General features: G+C 43.3%; 1 long non-coding RNA gene across 1 annotated transcript; it reads left to right on the top strand.

Annotated features, from left to right (window-relative positions):
- The first annotated feature begins 3,780 nt into the window (after positions 1–3,780).
- Positions 3,781–6,383, top strand: LOC118414943. The gene is made up of 5 exons (XR_004831043.1): positions 3,781–3,904; positions 4,381–4,398; positions 5,047–5,120; positions 5,248–5,311; positions 6,230–6,383. It is a non-coding gene; the product is annotated as an uncharacterized LOC118414943 (long non-coding RNA).
- The last annotated feature ends 14,800 nt before the right edge of the window (positions 6,384–21,183 follow it).

Here is a 21,183-nt window from a genome sequence, read left to right as displayed (position 1 = left end):
GCTTGTGGGATTCAGAAGATGTGTGTGTGAAAGTTGAGCCCCTGTGTGGCGCATACTGACCTCTTGTACGTTCTGTTATGAATTGAAGTCTAAAATGCAAGTATGCAACTTAGACCTACTGACATGAGTGTTGTTCCTCCCAGTGTTGTTCATGCTGTTGTGTAAGCGTCATTGTGGGATATCTCCCTCTTGGCTGATGTTTAAGTATCTGCGTACTTATTTATAGCCAATGTCGTTGATTTTGCAACATTGTTATGGCAATGTGTTGCCTTATGTTAACGATAAGCTTTCCGATGACTTACTGTAACTTCAGAGGTAGATGCAAGTCAGGATACGTTGAACATCCGCTGGACAGAGCCTCGGTTTTAACCGTCCAGTTCGATATTGACTATAACAACGTGGTAACCAGGATAAACGGTCGCCAGCTTGTAGCAAGACATGCTTGGAGTCGTAGATATGAGAACAACAATGTGTAAACAGAAGTTGTTAACACTGTTGTTATCACTGATGAACCGATGTGTAAAACAGAAGTTGTCCTGTTGTTGAGACTGATGAGTCAATAAATGCCCGACCGTACTCGTGACGGTGAGCTCACTACGAACACACACTAACCCAAACAAACAAACTGACGTCCCCACATGGCCTATTGCGTAATATACTGTCATTACGTAGAATATATATTCTCAAGCACCCAAAGATTCATTCTCTACAACAGGAGATTTACTTCCGTGTGTTTTGAAGGACATCCATAACTCTTCTGCAGCGTCACTAGAATTAACTGGCAGAACAATTCAATACTAGAAAGGCCGACATTTGCTTGAGAGCAAATACAGCATATTTCAGCCATCTCCCTCATGCAACAATAGGCCTTGAGGTCGTTGACCCCTTTGGCCATTGGAAAATGACCCAAAAAATTCCCAAATATATCATTTTAAAGTGTTCCATGCCAAAAATTATACATGGGTCATTTGGATAAATATCTAGAGCACCCCTTTACCAAATTTCGGGTCATTTGGTTGTAAAACGAGGGAACAGGAGCCAAAAATGTCAAATTTTTGTCTAAAAATGGCCATAAAATTGCAATATTAAGCATTATGTTGTACTGCATGGAAAAACTGTTATTGAATTCATGCGCACAAAATTGAAGGGTACTTCTATACCAAATTTCAGCTCATTTGGTTGTAAAACGAGGGTACAGGAGGCAAAAATGTGCTTTTTTTGTCAAAAAATGGCCAAAAATCGCAAAATTAAGCATTTTATGTACCGTATACCAAAACTGTTATTAAATCTGGGTGGGCATATGATCAGGGCACCTCTGTACCAAATTTCATGTCATTCGGCTGAAATACCAGGGTACAGGAGCCCAAAATATACATAAAAATTGACAAAAACCTCAATAAAATAATTTCAAAGGCAGATATGAAAAAAAATGAAAAAAAAACACCTGAGGGTATTGGCTTACTCTACCTTTGTGCCAAATTTCAAGTCAATCGGTTAAAAAACGGCGGAATTGATTCGATTTGAAGATTTGGCAGGAGAAAGAAGAAAGAAAGAAAGAAACATTACGAATACAATATATTTCACCATACCTATGGTATGGCTGAAATATAACAAGTACATCTAACTACATGTAGGACCGGTTGAACATGTAAGGATCGTACGAAGTGTCACTGGTACACTCATGTGTAAATCATGTTTAGATAGGTTAAGGTCACGTGAAAACTATCGGTGATATGCTATGGTAAGACAAATATCTTTATAGTTAGATGGAACGTCTCCGTTTTATCCATTTTTGGAGATTTTTACCTGGATGTCTAACTTTCATAAACGTATATATCAAGCACGCTGTTATAGCCTCCGTTGCAGTCTTCTAACGGGACTGGTTTTCATTTTGAGGGGGGGAGGGTCACGCTTGCGCCGCTTCGGGGTTCGACAACGCAGACGTGACCCCGCGGCACCTAGAGGTGACGCAAGCGAACCTAGAGGTGACGCAAGCGAACCTAGAGGTGACACAAGCGAACCTAGAGGTGACAAAAGCAAGCGCGACGTTTTTTTTGGAAGTTAAAAAATAACGCAAGTGGCAAGATGCCCCAACAGTGACCCAAGTGTGACACAACAGTGCCCCAAGAGTAACACAACAGGGACACAATAGTGACGCCAACATGTCTTCAACAGTATCAAGGTTATATTTTGTTTATTTGGCACCAAGTATCAAAAGTAAACATCCGTTTATTATTGAAAGCTATTTTTGATACATTTTAGATATCATTTTACAGCGGTTTTTGATTCAGTTATAACAGTGACCCAAGAGTAACACAACCGTGACACATGTACAACAGTGACGCCAACATGCCTTCAACAGTGTCAAGGTTATATTTTGTCTATTTCCTATTAAAACGGAGGAAATATCAAGATTTTTTATTTGTGAAATTTGAAAATTGTTCAATAAACCTATAAACACACACCATTACACATACTTGTTGCAAAACACATAAGCGATGGACTCAAATCTGGTATATGGTTCGTGTCCATTCATTTGGGTCACTTCTTTTACTGTAAACGTCTTTCAAGGTTATCATATAACATAAGTAACATATTATGCATCATCACATGGGAAATTATTTCGTTATAAATCTCATTTTGAGGCATTTTCATCATTTTACAGTGATTTTCATACATTGACAACGCTTCGACTTCCGATAACCTGTTCATTTAGTCTAGAAACGCAACAGTGACGCAAGTAAGTGTGAGCGCAACAGAAAATCGGCGAAAATAACACAACAGTGACACAGTGAATGAACCCCGCAGCGACGCAAGCGTGACGCGAGTGTAGTGAGAGGGGGCCTTAAGACTGCAACAGATGCTAACGCTATTACGACACAAGTAGATTTCCATCTAAATAGATTTATTGGTTCTCAGCTTGTCGCTTGAAAATAATGGAGTGGGAGAGAATGTCGGCTGCGATTTTATGTATTGGTTGTGATTTTTAGAAGAACTTTGGTATCTATTTTGATTGCTGCATTGTTGCAGCATGGTGACTGTCATCGTGACTCCAGTGGTGGCATGTGGGTCAATCACAGGGAGAATGTTTCATTTTAGTTCCATTTTCCTGTCCGCTCTGTCGTTTTCCAACAAAAACTCGAGAACCAGTAAACTGAGATGGCTCGGACTTTGATGCAATGAAGTCATGGGAAAAACTGTAACAACTTTCCCAGTCACCTAAAGCGGGTATCTCACTGTACAGCGACAAATTGCGCTAGGAAATTGCGCCAACTTTGCGAATTTGTGCCAGTTTTTCCTTGTGGTCATACTGACGTGCGAACTATAAAGCCCAGATGAGCAGTTTATTGGAAATCACAGAGTTGCCACAGAATCAAAGACCAACGTACAATGATTAAAAATATATCGAAAAGAGATTTGCAGTGATAAAAGTTTGTTCACATATGACACTGGTAGGGACATATACACGTAGGTAAGATATTATAAAACATATGAATCGCGCCGTTAAGCGGCACTTTTGCAAATTTTCCACCATTTTTTTCATTTTTAAAAAATCTCAATTTCAGGTGGTAAATTGATTGGCGCCTGTTTACGCAATTCGGCCCAGTGTAATGAAATACTAACTTTAAAGTAGCACGCACAGCCCATGCGTCCACCACGAATCTAGCACGCAGTGACACACCAGTAGATTTCCACTGTTGTCTTTTACCAAACCAATCAGAGTTTGGCACGATGTTAATACCATGGGCAGAGGCGTGCAGGTTACCATTACATAACTGTTTCAATATCAGAACCATTCTACTAGAAGACACGGTTGTGAGCAGACTTGCACCACGTTTCTCTTCTTCGACGCACATCGAACCCACCAAACAATATGGGCGCTAATTTCGAACCTTTAGCAAAGGTAAGACGCCACGTGAAGTTTTGAAGTTTCCTGTCTTGTATGCTCTAAAGACAAACGGCAAACAGCTGGTAGAATGAATTTTTCGAAGATCTACTTACATATGTCTTTATTTATATTATTTCTTTCTCTTTTCTATGCTTTGTTTGAATTAGAAAAGGACGTCTTTTGTCAATCTATGATACAACATGTTGCATCAAGTTCTATCAATTTAGTACTGATATACCACTGCCAGTCTGTGTGCCTGTAAGTGTGAGTGTGACTCTTATGGCCGAGTTTGGCTTAACATGAACAAGACATGCAGTATGAGTAGGCTTCTCATGTGGACATTTCAAAGGCAGCAACTGAAATGTATGGTGTATAGTCATGTTGATTGTTTGTGAATGTTTGAACCTTGGAAGATTAGCCCGTAAGGGCTAAAAGGTTTCTTAATAAACACACAATAAACACTGATGAGCTGTTACCTCCTACTCTTCCAGCCTGCAGACAACGAAGAGGTAAGTGCTTGTTATATTTACGAGTAGGTAAAACATTTGAGAGTTCTACCCAATTGTACTGCACTGTTATTGTGCCCCAAGTAAGTGCCAAACACGTAATGATCAAATTGGAGGTGGAAAGTTTGTGCCTGTATAATCCATCGGCATGCGTTTGCCATATGTAGTTCAGTAGTACGCTGGTCTAACGTGTAATTATACGATGTTATGTTACTATAAAGCGTTTGAAGCAAATTCTATCCATTATATAGCCTATCAGTATCATCATTCAGACCTCTTACGTTTCCCACTAGTTTTGCGTTCTCAAAGTAGCAATGATCAACTCAATTTTAGCTGATAAGTACGCACATGTATGTAAGTATGATGTACGTTAGTTTTTTGCTACACCGATAGGGCTGTGTTGATTTGATTATATGGGTGACATCTACGCGCGCATTAATTTTCGGCCGACGTTACCCCCCAAAAAGTGTTTGCATGCAGCCATACTGTCAGTATACGTAAGCGGCTGTAAATTGAGCACATTAATACAATAGATTAAAAAAAAACCAAGGGAAGAAACATGACACATACGTACAAGCACTCACAAATGCTTCGAAACAGTGATAAAGTATACTTTGAGTAATTTCTCCTGTTTCCTTTTCCCAATCTTAGCTCTCTGGAGTATCTGTGGATGGACTAGCCTTCGTACCCTCTTTGGATGACTTCGACTCGGATGGTGTAGCCAGGTTGGTGTCTTCAAATTTATGCGTTGATCAAGATTCTTCGTCAGTACACGATGTAGTCTTGTCATCATGAATTCTATGACCGGTCATATGCTACTACTGACATATGTTTGTTGTCTGTTCTTTGCAGCACCAGCCCTGGTGACAAGGTGTTCATGCAGAAAGGCGTGAACCCTGTTTAGCCTGGACAACAGGTAACTACAGCTTCATTTCAGGTCTGTCCCTGTAGCTGAACTTGTAGTAACCTCAGAATTGAGCTCCTGGTTCCAATAAGTTGGTAACTGAGAGGCCCAGATAAAAAAAAATCTTGGGATGGGGATCTCGTTTGGGGCTGCACCCGTCTTTTGGAAGGGGCGTAACATGGGGTCCCATGTTCGAGGAGGTGCCACGAACACGGTAAAGTGACAGCGCTAGCAACGTTAACCCCTCCCTGTAAAAACATAACCCTGCTACAGAAACAGCAAGGAACCATACTTATATTTGTGCCACTAGGCACTACAAGTTGAACAATGGCAACTTCATGTTAATACATGATGTTAATACAATTCTCGTCGTAAAACAAACCATTTGAAGAGAGAATCCCTGTTTTCTGTCGAATTCTTTTTAATGCAATTCCAGTGTGGTTTACTGCTATTTCAGTGTATGTAAAATATCAGCTTTGTTACAAACAGGAGGATTAAAGCACATTTTCTCAGTGTGATTCTGATTATCTAAACACTGTATTATATGATTATCTAAACGCTTATGGGAATTTCTGGCTCTTTTGGTATTATATTACATCAGTGCGGTCTTATGGACTCTGGGAACAGGTGTGTTTGCACAGTTTGGCTGAAAACCTGTAGCCGTAGTATAAACTACACGCATTGACCTCAGTTTAAGATTCGTTTGCTCTTTCAGACTCTTGTGGTGCACACAGGGAAACACGTTCACTTAAAGCTGTTTCATTAGCAGGGTATATTTTACAGGGAGGGTGTGGCGTGTGCTAGCCCTTCCCTTTTAACGTACCTCCTCGAACACCCCACACCCTTCAATCCCTCCGAAAGACAGGTGCGTTTTACTTGTTAACTTCAGTTGAGGATTCCCACTTTACCTGTTGTCTCTCCCCTCCACAGTGAGTCGGGAACATCTGTGCGCTGCCACCACGACACCAGGCACCGATGATGTCCGCTCCTGGTCACCTTAAACTGGAAACTGAGCATGAAGGACGTGTGTTTTACAGTAGAAGTTGACACAATAAAATCTGTTCAGCGTTCCGTTCAAAACACACTTCTTACGCTGCCTTCTTTTCTGATATGAAAGTCGCTTTGTTAACTTTATAGCGCTAGGTACGAAGAGCTGATAGTTTGTTAAATGCTACTCATAGATGGTACTGACGTTTATGATAGTTTAGATACTCTACCAATGAAAACATAGCTTTCCAGAGAACCATCGTCCTGGAGAGGAGGTTCTCTGTAATCTCCTTATATTCTGCTAGGTGGCGTAACAATCACGTGAAAGTTAACAAGAAGCACCACACGCTTCAATTTGTCACCTTCTAACACGGACAATGCTGTCCAAACTACATGGTTAACAGTGAGCCATAACAACAAAATTTTTCGGAAAGTTTGTGAAGATAGAAAAGTGTGCGTTACTTTTATGACTTGAATTTCATAGTAAAACCAGTGGACAGAGACGAGAAAGCCATTTGAGAACAAAAAATTACTTCGTTAATTTCCTAAAAGGCTTTAAACTATTGGAGTAACAGCGAAAGTCGGGGACCTGGAAATTTATTTTTTCACCGTTGGCTTGATCTTAAACGCTACGACGTCAAGAATCCAAACTGTGCCTTACTTCTATCACTTGCATTTCATAGTAAAACCAGTGGACAGAGAGTAGAAAGCCATTTGAGGACAAGAAATTACTTCACTTACAATATCTGAAGACTGTGGATTGATGAATTCCACAGCTGTGATATTCATCACTTAGATGATGAACTCCACAGCCGTGGAATTAAGTCGTCCCCCTACCCTGTGTCGTGACAGGCGGTGTTAGCGGAGCTAGCGGTTGCGCCTAAACAGGGCCGCTATACTCAAGAATATCTCGAGAAGGAAGTATGCTAACATTTTGCAGTTTTCATCTTTCAATTTCTTACTAAGGCACCTTTCCAACCATACCAAGTTTGTTGGGCCGGAACTTAAACCCTAAGTTTTAATTGCGACATTAAGTCGTCCCCCTACCCTGTGTCGTGATAGGCGGTCTTAGTGTAGCTAGCGGTTGCGCCTAAACAGGGCCGCTATACTCAAGAATATCTCGAGAAGGAAGTATGCTAACATTTTGCGGTTTTCATCTTTCAATTCCTTACAAAGGGACCTCTCCAACCATACCAAGTTTGTTGGGCCGGAACTTAAACCCTAAGTTTTGATTGCGACATTAAGTCGTCCCCCTACCCTGTGTCGTGACAGGCGGTCTTAGTGTAGCTAGCGGTTGCGCCTATACAGGGCCGCTATACTCAAGATATCTCGAGAAGGAAGTATGCTAACATTTTGCGGTTTTCATCTTTCAATTCCTTACTAAGGCACCTTTCCAACCATACCAAGTTTGTTGGGCCGGAACTTAAACCCTAAGTTTTAATTGCGACATTAAGTCGTCCCCCTACCCTGTGTCGGGACAGGCGGTCTTAGTGTAGCTAGCGGTTGCGCCTAAACAGGGCCGGTATACTCAAGAATATCTCGAGAAGAAAGTATGCTAACATTTTGCGGTTTTCATCTTTCAATTCCTTACTAAGGCACCTTACCAACCATACCAAGTTTGTTGGGCCGGAACTTAAACCCTAAGTTTTAATTGCGACATTAAGTCGTATTTAGTTCAATTTAGCTGTATTTCGTTACACAGACTCAGACATGATGCGACGCGGCAGCCATCTTGGCTCGCCGCTGCTACTTCTCCCCTGTGCACTATTCCTAGCCGTGTACAGGCATTACATGTGCTCATCATTAGACATTGATCATGCTAGGAACTTATCTAGTTGTATTGACCCACATGGTAGAATGAATTTATTCCTAGGAAACGGACAGATCATGCCGTATTCCCCTAGCCTCATGGGGCTGGGTTTATCTACACTGCTACACCCGCTCAGGCCTAAGCTGAGCAGGCGACACACAGCACCGACTCCCATGGGTTTTGGCGGCTCCACGGGCTTTCTGCTGGCCATCATGATGCTATCAGGCGATGTGCACAGTAACCCTGGGCCAGTCAGATACCCATGCGGAGGGTGCGGCCGCGCTGTAGCCGTCAACCATAGGGCGCTACAGTGCGACCACTGTGATCAGTGGTTACACATAAAATGCTGCGGGATGGGTGACAAAATGTATAGATACTATCAGAACTCCTCATGTACCTGGATATGCAACAACTGTGGCATGCCTAGTTTTACGTCTAGCATGTTTGACCATAACAGCCTGATCCATGATGCAGAGGAGTCATTTTATAGCCCTCTTGCAGAAATGGACAGGGACACTGCTAACACCTCACACTTCTCACCAAATCTGATTTCAGGTCTCAACAGTCCGGGACACAGATCCTGGTCCTCACTAAACACAACATCCAATCACTCACAGCATACTCTCAGTGACTCCGTCAGCCCACAAGGTGCTTTCAACCCCACCTCTACCTCATCCCCTTGCTTCCCTCTGTATCAACACCAAGGTAAGCGAACCCTACATAATTTACACATTCTGTCCTTGAACTGCCGTAGTATTAGAGGATCTGAGAAAAATGCACAATTTAGAACCATGATAGCAATAGAAAACCCAGATATCATCTGCGGCAACGAGTCCCATCTTGACACAGATATTGCAAATGGTGAAATCTTCCCGGAGGATTATGATATTTACAGGAAAGATAGAGACAGTCAGGGCGGTGGAGTGTTCATCGCCATCAAATCTACACTAGTCTCGACCCCTATCCACGACCCCACAGATGCTGAAATAGTCTGGGCCCAAATCCAACAAGCAGGCTACCGGCCTCTATGTGTCGGCTCCGCCTACAGACCCCCCACGTCTGGTCCACAATACATGGATGCTCTCACTACCTCAATATGCAATATTTCATCTAGACCCTCTCCCCCTAACATTGCATTGTTTGGTGATTTTAATCTCCCTGACATTAACTGGAACCCCGAGGTAGCCACACTTAACCCCTCACCCCAATATGGAAAAGCACTAAATGAGAAATTCCTAGAGATAACAGAGGAAACCCACTTAACCCAAATGGTCCATTCCCCTACAAGGGGTAGAAATATTCTTGACCTTGCACTGCTGTCTAACCCGGACTTAATGGAAGAGGTTAGTGTCATACCGGGCATCAGTGATCATGATGCGGTATCAGTTAAGCTGAAAACACACATAAAACCCAACAAAAAGAAACCACGCACTGTCAACTTATTCAATAAAGCAGATAAAGAATCTTTGGCCCAAGGAATGAAAGAGCTAGGCAAACAATTTACTAATAGAGACCCCTCCAGCCACACTGTAGAAGAAAATTGGCAGTATTTCTCAAACGGCCTAAAACAACTTATGCTCAAACATGTCCCACAAAAGAAACTCTCAGGTAGGCAGAGCTGTCCATGGGTTACCCCCCAGCTCAAGAAAGCAATAAGGAAGAAGAAAAGATTATATAGGAAAGCTAAGAACACGATGCAGGAATGCGCCTGGGACAAATTCAAAGCACAGCGTAGAGTTGTTAAAAAGAACATCAGGAAGGCACATAATGAATACTTAGAAGAAATCATGAGTGAGGCCCTAGACAATCCAAAGAAGTTTTGGAACTACGTGAAAAGCAGAAAACAAACGGCCACGGGTATTGCAGCCTTAAATGACAAAGATAGACTAGTATCAGATGGGAAGGGAAAGGCAGAAGTCCTTAGCAGCCAGTATAAGTCTGTTTTCACAGAGGAAAATTTAACTAACATTCCCGACCTAGGCCCAAGCCCCTACCCAGATATGCCACAGATAACAGTTACAGTGGAGGGAGTCCAGAAACTACTGGAAGGTATAAACCCAAGTAAGGCATCAGGACCCGATCACATCCCCTGCAGATTACTGAAAGACTATGCCCCAGAAATTAGTCCGATTTTATGTTTCATCTTTAACCAGTCACTGGAGGAGGGACAGGTACCCGAGGATTGGCGGAGCGCGTATGTTCACCCTATTTTTAAGAAGGGGGACAGGAGTGACCCAGCCAACTATAGACCTGTGTCCCTCACCAGTGTCTGTTGCAAATTACTTGAGCACATTCAATACTCAGCTACAATGAAGCATCTTGACAACCATAATATTCTACTTCCTACGCAGCATGGCTTTCGAGCAAAACACTCGTGTGAGTCGCAGTTAATCTGTACGCTCCAAGACCTAACCTCATGGTATGATAAAGGATGGCAGGTTGATCTAGCGATATTAGATTTCTCGAAAGCATTCGATAGCGTTCCACACTTCCGTCTACTTAAGAAATTAGAATACTATGGTATAAGGGGCAAGAACTTCATATGGATGAAAAACTGGCTTCTTAACAGACAACAGCAAGTGGTTGTGGATGGGGAGAGATCGACCAGTGCCAAGGTCAAGTCAGGGGTGCCGCAGGGGACAGTACTGGGCCCCCTTCTATTCTTATTATACATCAATGACATCGATAAAAATATCTCCTCCCAACTCCGACTTTTTGCTGACGATTGTCTAATCTACCATCCCATACAAACAGAACAGGACCAGCTAGACCTACAAAAAGACCTAGACACACTTACTGAATGGTCCAACACATGGCAACTCAAGTTCAATGTGAAAAAGTGCTGTATTATCCATGTTCACAAATCCAAACGCTCACCACAATTCATGTACACAATGTCTGCAGAACCGCTTGAGGTCAGCGCCCACCACCCCTACCTGGGGATCATCTTATCACAGGACCTCAAGTGGTCAACACACATCAACTCTGTCACAGCCAAGGCCAACAGTACACTGGGATTCCTACGAAGAAACATAAGGGGGGCTACCAAAGAGGTAAGGGCCAAAGCTTACACATCCTTAGTTAGACCCAAACTTGAGTACGCATCCACCATATGGGACCCACAGAAGCGTCAATATGCCAATTCAAATGTACTTATAGATAAAATAGAATCTGTACAAAAACGAGCTGCCAGGTTTGTCTTTAACGACTACAGGAACACCACCAGCGTGTCATACCTGCAGAACAAACTGGGCTGGCCGACCCTGCAAGAAAGGAGGAGTCAGGCTCGCCTGGTGTTGTTCTATAAGGCCTTTCACGGACTGGTATCCATACCCTTACACCATTACATCTCTAGGAATACAAACCCCACCAGAGGACACCCACTACGCTTTAACACGCTCTCCTGCAGGACCGAAATTTACAGAAACAGCTACCTCCCAACAACAGTAAGTGCCTGGAATAAGTTACCATCACATATTGTTTCGGCTCCAACACTTGCTAGTTTTAAGTTGGGGTTGGTCCAACAAATGGGCCACCCCAACTCCCAGATGTAAATCGGGATTTCCTGCGGCCATGTACATAGTCACACACGTCTTTTTTTTTGTTTTTGGTTTCTGCACGTTGCACTTTATTTTTCCTCACGCCACCGGCCGCACGGACCTGCACCTCACCTGGATGTGATGCTCTAATTAAGGGCTTTGTCCAGTACCCTATTGAGATTGAGATTGAGTCCCCCTACCCTGTGTCGGGACAGGCGGTCTTAGTGTAGCTAGCGGTTGCGCCTAAACAGGGCCGGTATACTCAAGAATATCTCGAGAAGGAAGTATGCTAACATTTTGCGGTTTTCATCTTTCAATTCCTTACTAAGGCACCTTTCCAACCATACCAAGTTTGTTGGGCCGGAACTTAAACCCTAAGTTTTAATTGCGACATTAAGTCGTCCCCCTACCCTGTGTCGGGACAGGCGGTCTTAGTGTAGCTAGCGGTTGCGCCTAAACAGGGCCGGTATACTCAAGAATATCTCGAGAAGGAAGTATGCTAACATTTTGCGGTTTTCATCTTTCAATTCCTTACTAAGGCACCTTTCCAACCATACCAAGTTTGTTGGGCCGGAACTTAAACCCTAAGTTTTAATTGCGACATTAAGTCGTCCCCCTACCCTGTGTCGGGACAGGCGGTCTTAGTGTAGCTAGCGGTTGCGCCTAAACAGGGCCGGTATACTCAAGAATATCTCGAGAAGGAATATGCTAACATTTTGCGGTTTTCATCTTTCAATTCCTTACTAAGGGACTTTTCCACCATACCAAGTTTGTTGGGCGGAACTTAAACCCTAAGTTTTAATTGCGACATTAAGTCGTCCCCCTACCCTGTGTCGGGACAGGCGGTCTTAGTGTAGCTAGCGGTTGCGCCTAAACAGGGCCGGTATACTCAAGAATATCTCGAGAAGGAAGTATGCTAACATTTTGCGGTTTTCATCTTTCAATTCCTTACTAAGGCACCTTTCCAACCATACCAAGTTTGTTGGGCCGGAACTTAAACCCTAAGTTTTAATTGCGACATTAAGTCGTCCCCCTACCCTGTGTCGGGACAGGCGGTCTTAGTGTAGCTAGCGGTTGCGCCTAAACAGGGCCGGTATACTCAAGAATATCTCGAGAAGGAAGTATGCTAACATTTTGCGGTTTTAATCTTTCAATTCCTTACTAAGGCACCTTTCCAACCATACCAAGTTTGTTGGGCCGGAACTTAAACCCTAAGTTTTAATTGCGACATTAAGTCGTCCCCCTACCCTGTGTCGGGACAGGCGGTCTTAGTGTAGCTAGCGGTTGCGCCTAAACAGGGCCGGTATACTCAAGAATATCTCGAGAAGGAAGTATGCTAACATTTTGCGGTTTTCATCTTTCAATTCCTTACTAAGGCACCTTTCCAACCATACCAAGTTTGTTGGGCCGGAACTTAAACCCTAAGTTTTAATTGCGACATTAAGTCGTCCCCCTACCCTGTGTCGGGACAGGCGGTCTTAGTGTAGCTAGCGGTTGCGCCTAAACAGGGCCGGTATACTCAAGAATATCTCGAGAAGGAAGTGTGCTACATTTTGCGGTTTTCATCTTTCAATTCCTTACTAAGGGACCTTTCCAACCATACCAAGTTTGTTGGGCCGGAACTTAAACCCTAAGTTTTAATTGCGACATTAAGTCGTCCCCCTACCCTGTGTCGTGACAGGCGGTGTTAGCGTAGCTAGCGGTTGCGCCTAAACAGGGCCGGTATACTCAAGAATATCCAAGAATATCTCGAGAAGGAAGTGTGCTAACATTTTGCGGTTTTCATCTTTCAATTCCTTACTAAGGGACCTTTCCAACCATACCAAGTTTGTTGGGCCGGAACTTAAACCCTAAGTTTAATTGCGACATTAAGTCGTCCCCCTACCCTGTGTCGTGACAGGCGGTGTTAGCGTAGCTAGCGGTTGCGCCTAAACAGGGCCGGTATACTCAAGAATATCCAAGAATATCTCGAGAAGGAAGTGTGCTAACATTTTGCGGTTTTCATCTTTCAATTCCTTACTAAGGGACCTTTCCAACCATACCAAGTTTGTTGGGCCGGAACTTAAACCCTAAGTTTTAATTGCGACATTAAGTCGTCCCCCTACCCTGTGTCGTGACAGGCGGTGTTAGCGTAGCTAGCGGTTGCGCCTAAACAGGGCCGGTATACTCAAGAATATCCAAGAATATCTCGAGAAGGAAGTATGCTAACATTTTGCGGTTTTCATCTTTCAATTCCTTACTAAGGGTACGCACGGTGCACTTAGTGCGCAACTCCGGAAATGTACTTCCTCTACGCTCGCCCACCGTAACGCTACCAAAACTAAATACTAACAAGTCATGGTATGAAAATGAACATGCATGCCTCATAACTGGCAGCGTTATTCATGTAGAATGTTCCCATTCTTGACTTAGATCGCTCACGGAGTGTACTATGATCTAGATGCAATAATCGTCACAGCAGCTGTGACACAGCTTATCTGGAAACAGCTCCGGTCATAATAGTTACCCAATTTTGAAATTTCCTTTTGAGCGACCAAAGGCACAGGACAAAGATTAGCTTGAAAGGGTACAAAACCAAGCTGCCAGTTTATGCACAAGTACAGCAGGGATGCTACCAAAATGAAAGCAGAACTGCAATGGACGTCACTTGAAGACAGAAGGAAAATGTCCAGACTTTCCATGATGTATGACCAATAAACTGGTGTACGTACCGACTGATAAGTATCTAATACCAGCTCAAAAACGAACTGGAAACAGTCATGCCTTCAAGTACCAGAGTTACTAACCTAGGATTGATGTGTTAAAAGAATTCGTATTTTCCCAGAACTATCGTAGAGTGGCACAGTAGGCGCATCTTCTTCACTCAAACTCTTCTCTGGATAGTTCTAAAGAACGCTTGCAGATAGATGCGCAAAAGTTAGGTGTGACGGGTCGTTCACTGTAATATAACCAGCTGCTGCCGCGCTGCGTGCCTGCGAAGCTGGTGTGTTACGCCGAAAGGCGGTTATACCGGCTATAACGTTATAGATACAGAATACAGCTGCTGACAAAGAACTGTACACGTCCGACCATCGCTTGCATTACGAAACTTTCCGACATAATATTGACAGTAATAATACACAAGCTTTCATCTCAATTTTTTATTTTTCATATCAGGTGGGGGCGATGAAAGGGTAGCATCATCCACCAAAACACGCGCTTTTGACACCCAATCATTTTGGGGGCACGGACTACACTCGGAGTAATACAGGGATGAGACCTTATGTTCGGCTTGAATAAATCTGTCACCCATAACAGCGTACATATATTTTGCTTTCAACCCGCAGGCTTCCCTTGTAAATATAAATTCATAGAAAAATTGATAGAATACCTATCGATCAATGATTTTTTGAAAACACGTAAAACACGTCCCTCCAAATTTCCGATGTCTGCTCAGTATATCTTGATCATAGAATGACCCTGTCTGGCGAGATTACGAGGTCCGAGACTTGCGTGAATCTTCTCCACACACATACAGTCACACACACACACACACACACACACATACACACACACACATTGGCACATACACACACACACATTGGCACATACACACACGCGCGTGCGCGCGTCTTCTGTAATTCAAAGGCACTTCGCCAGGGTCTGTCTCTTTGTTGACATTGCCAACAGACAACGAGAATTTATTTATTCCCACTAATATCACAATGGAATGAACTCTCGCGAGATCTCCACTCGCGTGAGTTCATGACATGTGATATAACTCCCTCTAATTCACAAGTGAATCATGAGCCGCACGAGCAAGACGTTGCCTAGCCGAGCTCCTGAAGCGCTGTACCCGCCATGTGCAAGCCGGTGACATCTTAAACTTCGGGGAACGTTTTTGGAAACGTATCTTGCCGGCATCAAAGGACAGAGTCGTTTCCTATGGATAAAGTGTCGGTAGTCTAGAAGGTACGCAGTATTGCCTTGCCGCCTTTTGGCGTGTTCTGGAATTTTCTTCGATGGTCTGTTTTCCCGCGTTTTGGCGGGAGAGTGTTTCTTAGAGAAGTTTTGCTGTCTGAATTTTGTTCCTTTATTTTGTTAATTGGTTTGCTCACCCTTCCTAGGGCGTGCAGTTTGTGCTTTTAGAGCATATTCGCGAGTTTTCTAATGTTTTTCTGATGCTCGTTTCATTTTTGTGTGTAATTTGCATCTGTATGTGGACCGCACGTGTTCGGGTGCGCAGGTGAGATTGATTCAACTCAGTTATATCTAATTTCTTTGTTTTCTCACATGAGTTAGGTATTCAGACACGACTATATCACCGCCAGGCCTGCCGTCTTCTCGCCCAAGGAGCCAAATGGAGCAGAACAACACTTGCCTGGTCACCGCAGGCCTGACATTCCTCTCCTGACGACAGTAGTGGTTAAACTTATCATTGACACCGCTGTGGGTGAGTTAAGCCATTTTTGTGGAAACGTTGGGCAGTTGTCAAAGTAGTGTTTTCTTGTTGTGCCGAAGCGCCATGTTTCGGGAAGAGTTGCCCGACTGGGCTGCTCTCGTTTTGGCAGTGTTATTGTTTGTTTTACCGTACAATTTGCACTGTCTTTCTATGCTAGGCCAGCAGTTCTGGACAGGGCAAACTGTGGAGCAGTCAACAGCCGGAAAGTGATTGGACCAGGCTCGAAGACTTCAACACTCGGGAAGCTGTCAACCATTGCAGCAATTCCTAGGTGCTGTGATATCCTTTCTGGAAGTGTTTGTTTTTGCACTTCAGGTTGTCGGACAACCTCAAGTTTGTAGAGGTCATGGAACCGTCGTGATGTTTCTCTTTTCTCAGTAATTTTTTTTTTTTTTGCGTAACATGTGATGTGCCATTCTTAGGGTTTTAACGTGCAGTTGTCCGTTTCCTTAGTACTGAGGGTGTAATACGTAATTTATGTGGGATAACTTTTTGTTTTGACTCTATTTTTAGCTGGAGATCGTCGATCAATTTTAACTCGATGTTTTTACTCTGTTAGCTGGAGATCGTCGACCAATTTTAACTTGATGTTTTCACTCTGTTAGCTGGAGATCGTCGACCAATTTTAACTTGATGTTTTCACTGTTAGCTGGAGGTCGTCGACCAATTTTAACTTGATGTTCTCACTTTGGTAGCTGGAGATCGTCGACCAATTTTAACTTGATGTTTTCACTCTGTTAGCTGGAGATCGTCGATCAATTTTAACTCGATGTTTTTACTCTGTTAGCTGGAGATCGTCGACCAATTTTAAGTTGATGTTTTCACTCTGTTAGCTGGAGATCGTCGACCAATTTTAAGTTGATGTTTTCACTCTGTTAGCTGGAGATCGTCGACCAATTTTAACTTGATGTTTTTACTCTGTTAGCTGGAGATCGTCGACCAATTTTAACTTGATGTTTTCACTCTGTTAGCTGGAGATCGTCGACCAATTTTAACTTGATGTTTTCGCCCTGTTAGCTGGAGATCGTCGACCAATTTCAACTTGATGTTTTTACTCTGTTAGCTGGAGGTCGTCGACCAATGTTTAACTTTGTGTTTTGACTCTGTTAGCTGGAGATCGTCGACCAATCTTATTTGTTGGGATTTCGCTGTCGGACGGTGTAATACAGTACATTGCTGTATGTTGTATTCGCTGTCGGACAGCGGCACCGTCGGACGGTGTGGTATTGTACATTTGTTGTATGTTTTATTCACTGTCGGACAGCGGCACCGTCGGACGGTGTGGTATTGTACATTTGTTGTATGTTTTATTCGCTGTAGGACAGCGGCACCGTCGGACGGTGTGGTATTGTACATTTGTTGTATGTTTTATTCGCTGTTGGACAGCGGCACCGTCGGACGGTGTGGTATTGTACATTTGTTGTATGTTTTATTCGCTGTCGGACAGCGGCACCGTCGGACGGTGTGGTATTGTACATTTGTTGTATGTTTTATTCGCTGTTGGACAGCGGCACCGTCGGACGGTGTGGTATTGTACATTTGTTGTATGTTTTATTCGCTGTTGGACAGCGGCACCGTCGGACGGTGTGGTATTGTACATTTGTTGTATGTTTTATTCACTGTAGGACAGCGGCACCGTCGGACGGTGTGGTACAGTACATTGTTGTATGTTGTATCCGCTGTCGGACAGCGGCATCGTCGGACGGTGTAGTACAGTATATTGCTGTATGCTGTATTTACTGTTGAGCAGCGGGCACCGTCGGACGGTGTGGTGAGATTGTTGGACAATCATAGACCGCAATGTAATTTTGTTTTGATTGAGTCGGTGTTTCACTTGATCTGACGACGGGTTGTTGGAAAACGTCAGATCTTGTTTGGCTTGTTGCATGCATGGTTGGTGGACAAACCAACGTAGGTGACATGACTGTAGTACAGTGAAGACCTACTTTGAGGTCCTGTTTATTGGCTACCTTAAGCTGGCCTAGTTCTCACTCGTGGACCGTGTTCAGCTCCCTTAAGCTGTTGCCACCCATACTGGCTTCGGCCTGGTGGTCCGGGAAGCGAGTGGGGCCTGTCCAGACTGAAATACATAGAACTGTGCATACAGATCGACAGTTTACAGGTTTGATACTGAGCAAACTTTGCGGTGATAAGTTTTCTCTGCAGCTGGAATATTGTTCTCGTGCTCAGGGAAATCAATGTTTGATGGTTTCCAATACAAGATGAGTTGAATACTTTCAACCTGGGAGAGGTTGGTCTCAGGTAACCTTTGAGGATTCTCTATCGGACTGGTCGTCGACCATTCCACTGAGTTCGGATGATGGACAGGTCCCGCTCGAGCCGGACCTCAGCCGTCTAAGGAAGTTGGCTGAGAACCAGGGATCAATCCTCATTCCTGAGGAACACCTAAAGACGAGGGATGACGGTGACTGTGATAGACTTACACCCAGAAGAGAACAACAAGCTTGCGGAGCAGACCGTTTGGGTTGTGTTGTCAAGGTGGCTTAAGGTCAATGTATACGTTGAGGATTTTTGTACAGAAAGGCACAGAGGTGATGGAGTAAATCTAAGGATTGGGGAAAGGAATGAGGAAAAATAAGGATTGGGAAAGGGAATGGAGAAGAATAAGGATTGGGAGAGGATTAAATGAAGGGATTGGCAGGAACTTAAATTAAGGGAATAATGGTACTCTCGGGAGAAGCAGGTGCCGAGGTCTTCTCACCCCAGTCCTTAACTCTCCACTGAGGCAACGTGAGTGAGAATATATTATTATTCCCACTAATATCACAATGGAATGAACTCTCGCGAGATCTCCACTCGCGTGAGTTCATGACATGTGATATAACTCCCTCTAATTCACAAGTGAATCATGAGCCGGACGGGAGGGACACAGCCTAGCAAGAGTAGACTAGTCTACAGTCCACGGTCACGAGGGAACTGCAGGTTACTAGTGTAGCCGCTCTTCACCAGAGGGATATCTCCGATCTGTGTGGTCCGAAGTTATATGCAACTGTATAGTGTGGTAGATATGGCCAAGGATTGTTAAACAAGGCATCACTTATCATTCATAGCATCTGCGATACTTTCCTGTTTAGGAATGCTTAGTGCCACCGAAGTAGTTTGTAGTATTATTGTATCTCCGGCAAGCATATGAAAAGCACCCCAAAGAGTGTATTGCTCCTCTTCAGGTGGCACAGCAGTCTGAATAAAAGCTGGAGTCAGTTCAACTGTATCTGATGTCTTTTCTGTGTTATATCTGAACAGAGCACAACACAAGATATCAAGTTTCTGGGCAATCTTCACCTCTTCTGCTAAAGACGACACTGTTAGATGGAAATTTAAAGGGGGCACGGGAAAGAAGTTCGCCCCCTCCCTAAATTTTTTTTTTTTACGGGTAAGCATGGAATCTCGGATCCACGGTGCCTCGGTCTTCTCACCCCAGTCCTTAACTCTCCACTGAGGCAACGTGAGTGAGAATATATTATTATTTATTTATCTAACAATTACACTGTAACGATGAAAAATGAACAACAAAGACTTACCTGTGAGGACTCCTATGACGAACTAGCCCACTGCTGTTGAATCTTCTCAGTGATGGAAGTACTACAACAAGTTGAGCTTATTCTCCATGAATGTAAGTGTCGGTATCTCCGAAGAGGGAGGGGGAAGCTCGACTGCGTCCAGTTTCTTGTCCAGTTTTGATCACAAAATAAGACAATACGCTGCATTTTTGTTTCCAATGTTGACACAAAATTATGCGTCAGAACCATGGTTTAAAACTGACTCCATATGGCAATGCAGAAACTATTTTTACTACGATTACAAAGATTAGAAAACGTGACAAAAGATTCGAGGGCTTCCAAAATTATGACTCCGTCGTTTGCGAGCGCCACCTACCGATCCGGGCAGGAGTGTGCCACATAAAGATATTATTTAAAGTTGCTTGATGATAGCGACTGTACAAAAATAGCAATGCACAAAGATTTAATTTGCAACATTTTATTAGATTAACAGAAAAATCAGTGTTTCAGACAACCATCCTGTGTCTTGATGGAAAGAGTTTTATAGCCTAGCATTGATATGCATACTTTTTGCATATTAATTCATAGTTAGGATAAAACCGTTCTCCAACTGTTCTCAAACTAAAACTTTTGCATATCAATTCACAGTTAGAATACAAAACCTAGTCTCTACCAGACTCCGGATCGCTGGAAAAATCGTAGAAATGGAACAAATCAGAGGAGCAAGCCGGCCAAAGGAATATAACCGGCCAGGGAACAGCACGCGGATCGCGAGCTGTTCCCTGTCCGGTTATATTCCTCTCTATTTGTTCCATTTCTACGATTTTCCAGCGATCCGGAGTCTGGTAGAGGCTATACAAAACCCCTCTCCAATACGATATCTCCAGTGTCGCTGACGAAAGACACTGGATGGTTGTCAAGCGTCTGACTGTTTCCAAAATCACATCCAGTTGCTTGAGTAACTGCTTTTTGATAGGTAATTGAAACGTGATACTTGACACATACAGTATGATAGGTCATGTAAATTGTGACATCAATTGCATATATGGGACAATGTGTCTGATAGAGATAAAACTTTGATACATATTACGAGTGGACTGATGGGAAGTGTCGATGAAGTGTCTGTGATGGCTGTCAAGGAAATACAAATAAGGATTATTGCCCCTGCAGTTCGTACCAAAGTTGATAGTCGGGGCTGCTGAATACAAAAGCATTCGCCAGATCGCCGCATAGGAATTGTCAAATGAACTCGAGCAATATTTTCAATTCTTGCCAGAATTCTGCTTTAATACAACACCTAACTTAAAACATCACCTAAGTCCATTGTTGAGAATTCAGAAAACTCACTTGTCAAATAGACCGACATTTTTTTCGTTCCAGGTAACGTTATAAATGTACAATATCTTTTTCAACTTTTCGCCTAGATCATAGTAGATGGGATTTTATACCGGACTTTCCGAGGTTTTTGACTTCAGTGATATGTGATGTTGTAATAGCTTGTGTGTTTAATTGTTTCGATGTTGTTGTTGTTGTTTTGTTTTTTTCAAATGTACGCGTGTAATAGGAATTATGTCATCCTCATACTG

The sequence above is a fragment of the Branchiostoma floridae genome, chromosome 4, assembly GCF_000003815.2.
Source record: "Branchiostoma floridae strain S238N-H82 chromosome 4, Bfl_VNyyK, whole genome shotgun sequence".
NCBI classification, from domain to species: Eukaryota; Metazoa; Chordata; class Leptocardii; order Amphioxiformes; family Branchiostomatidae; genus Branchiostoma; species Branchiostoma floridae.
The sequence above is the reverse complement of the archived record's forward strand: the minus strand, read 5'-3'. Positions and strand labels throughout refer to the sequence as shown.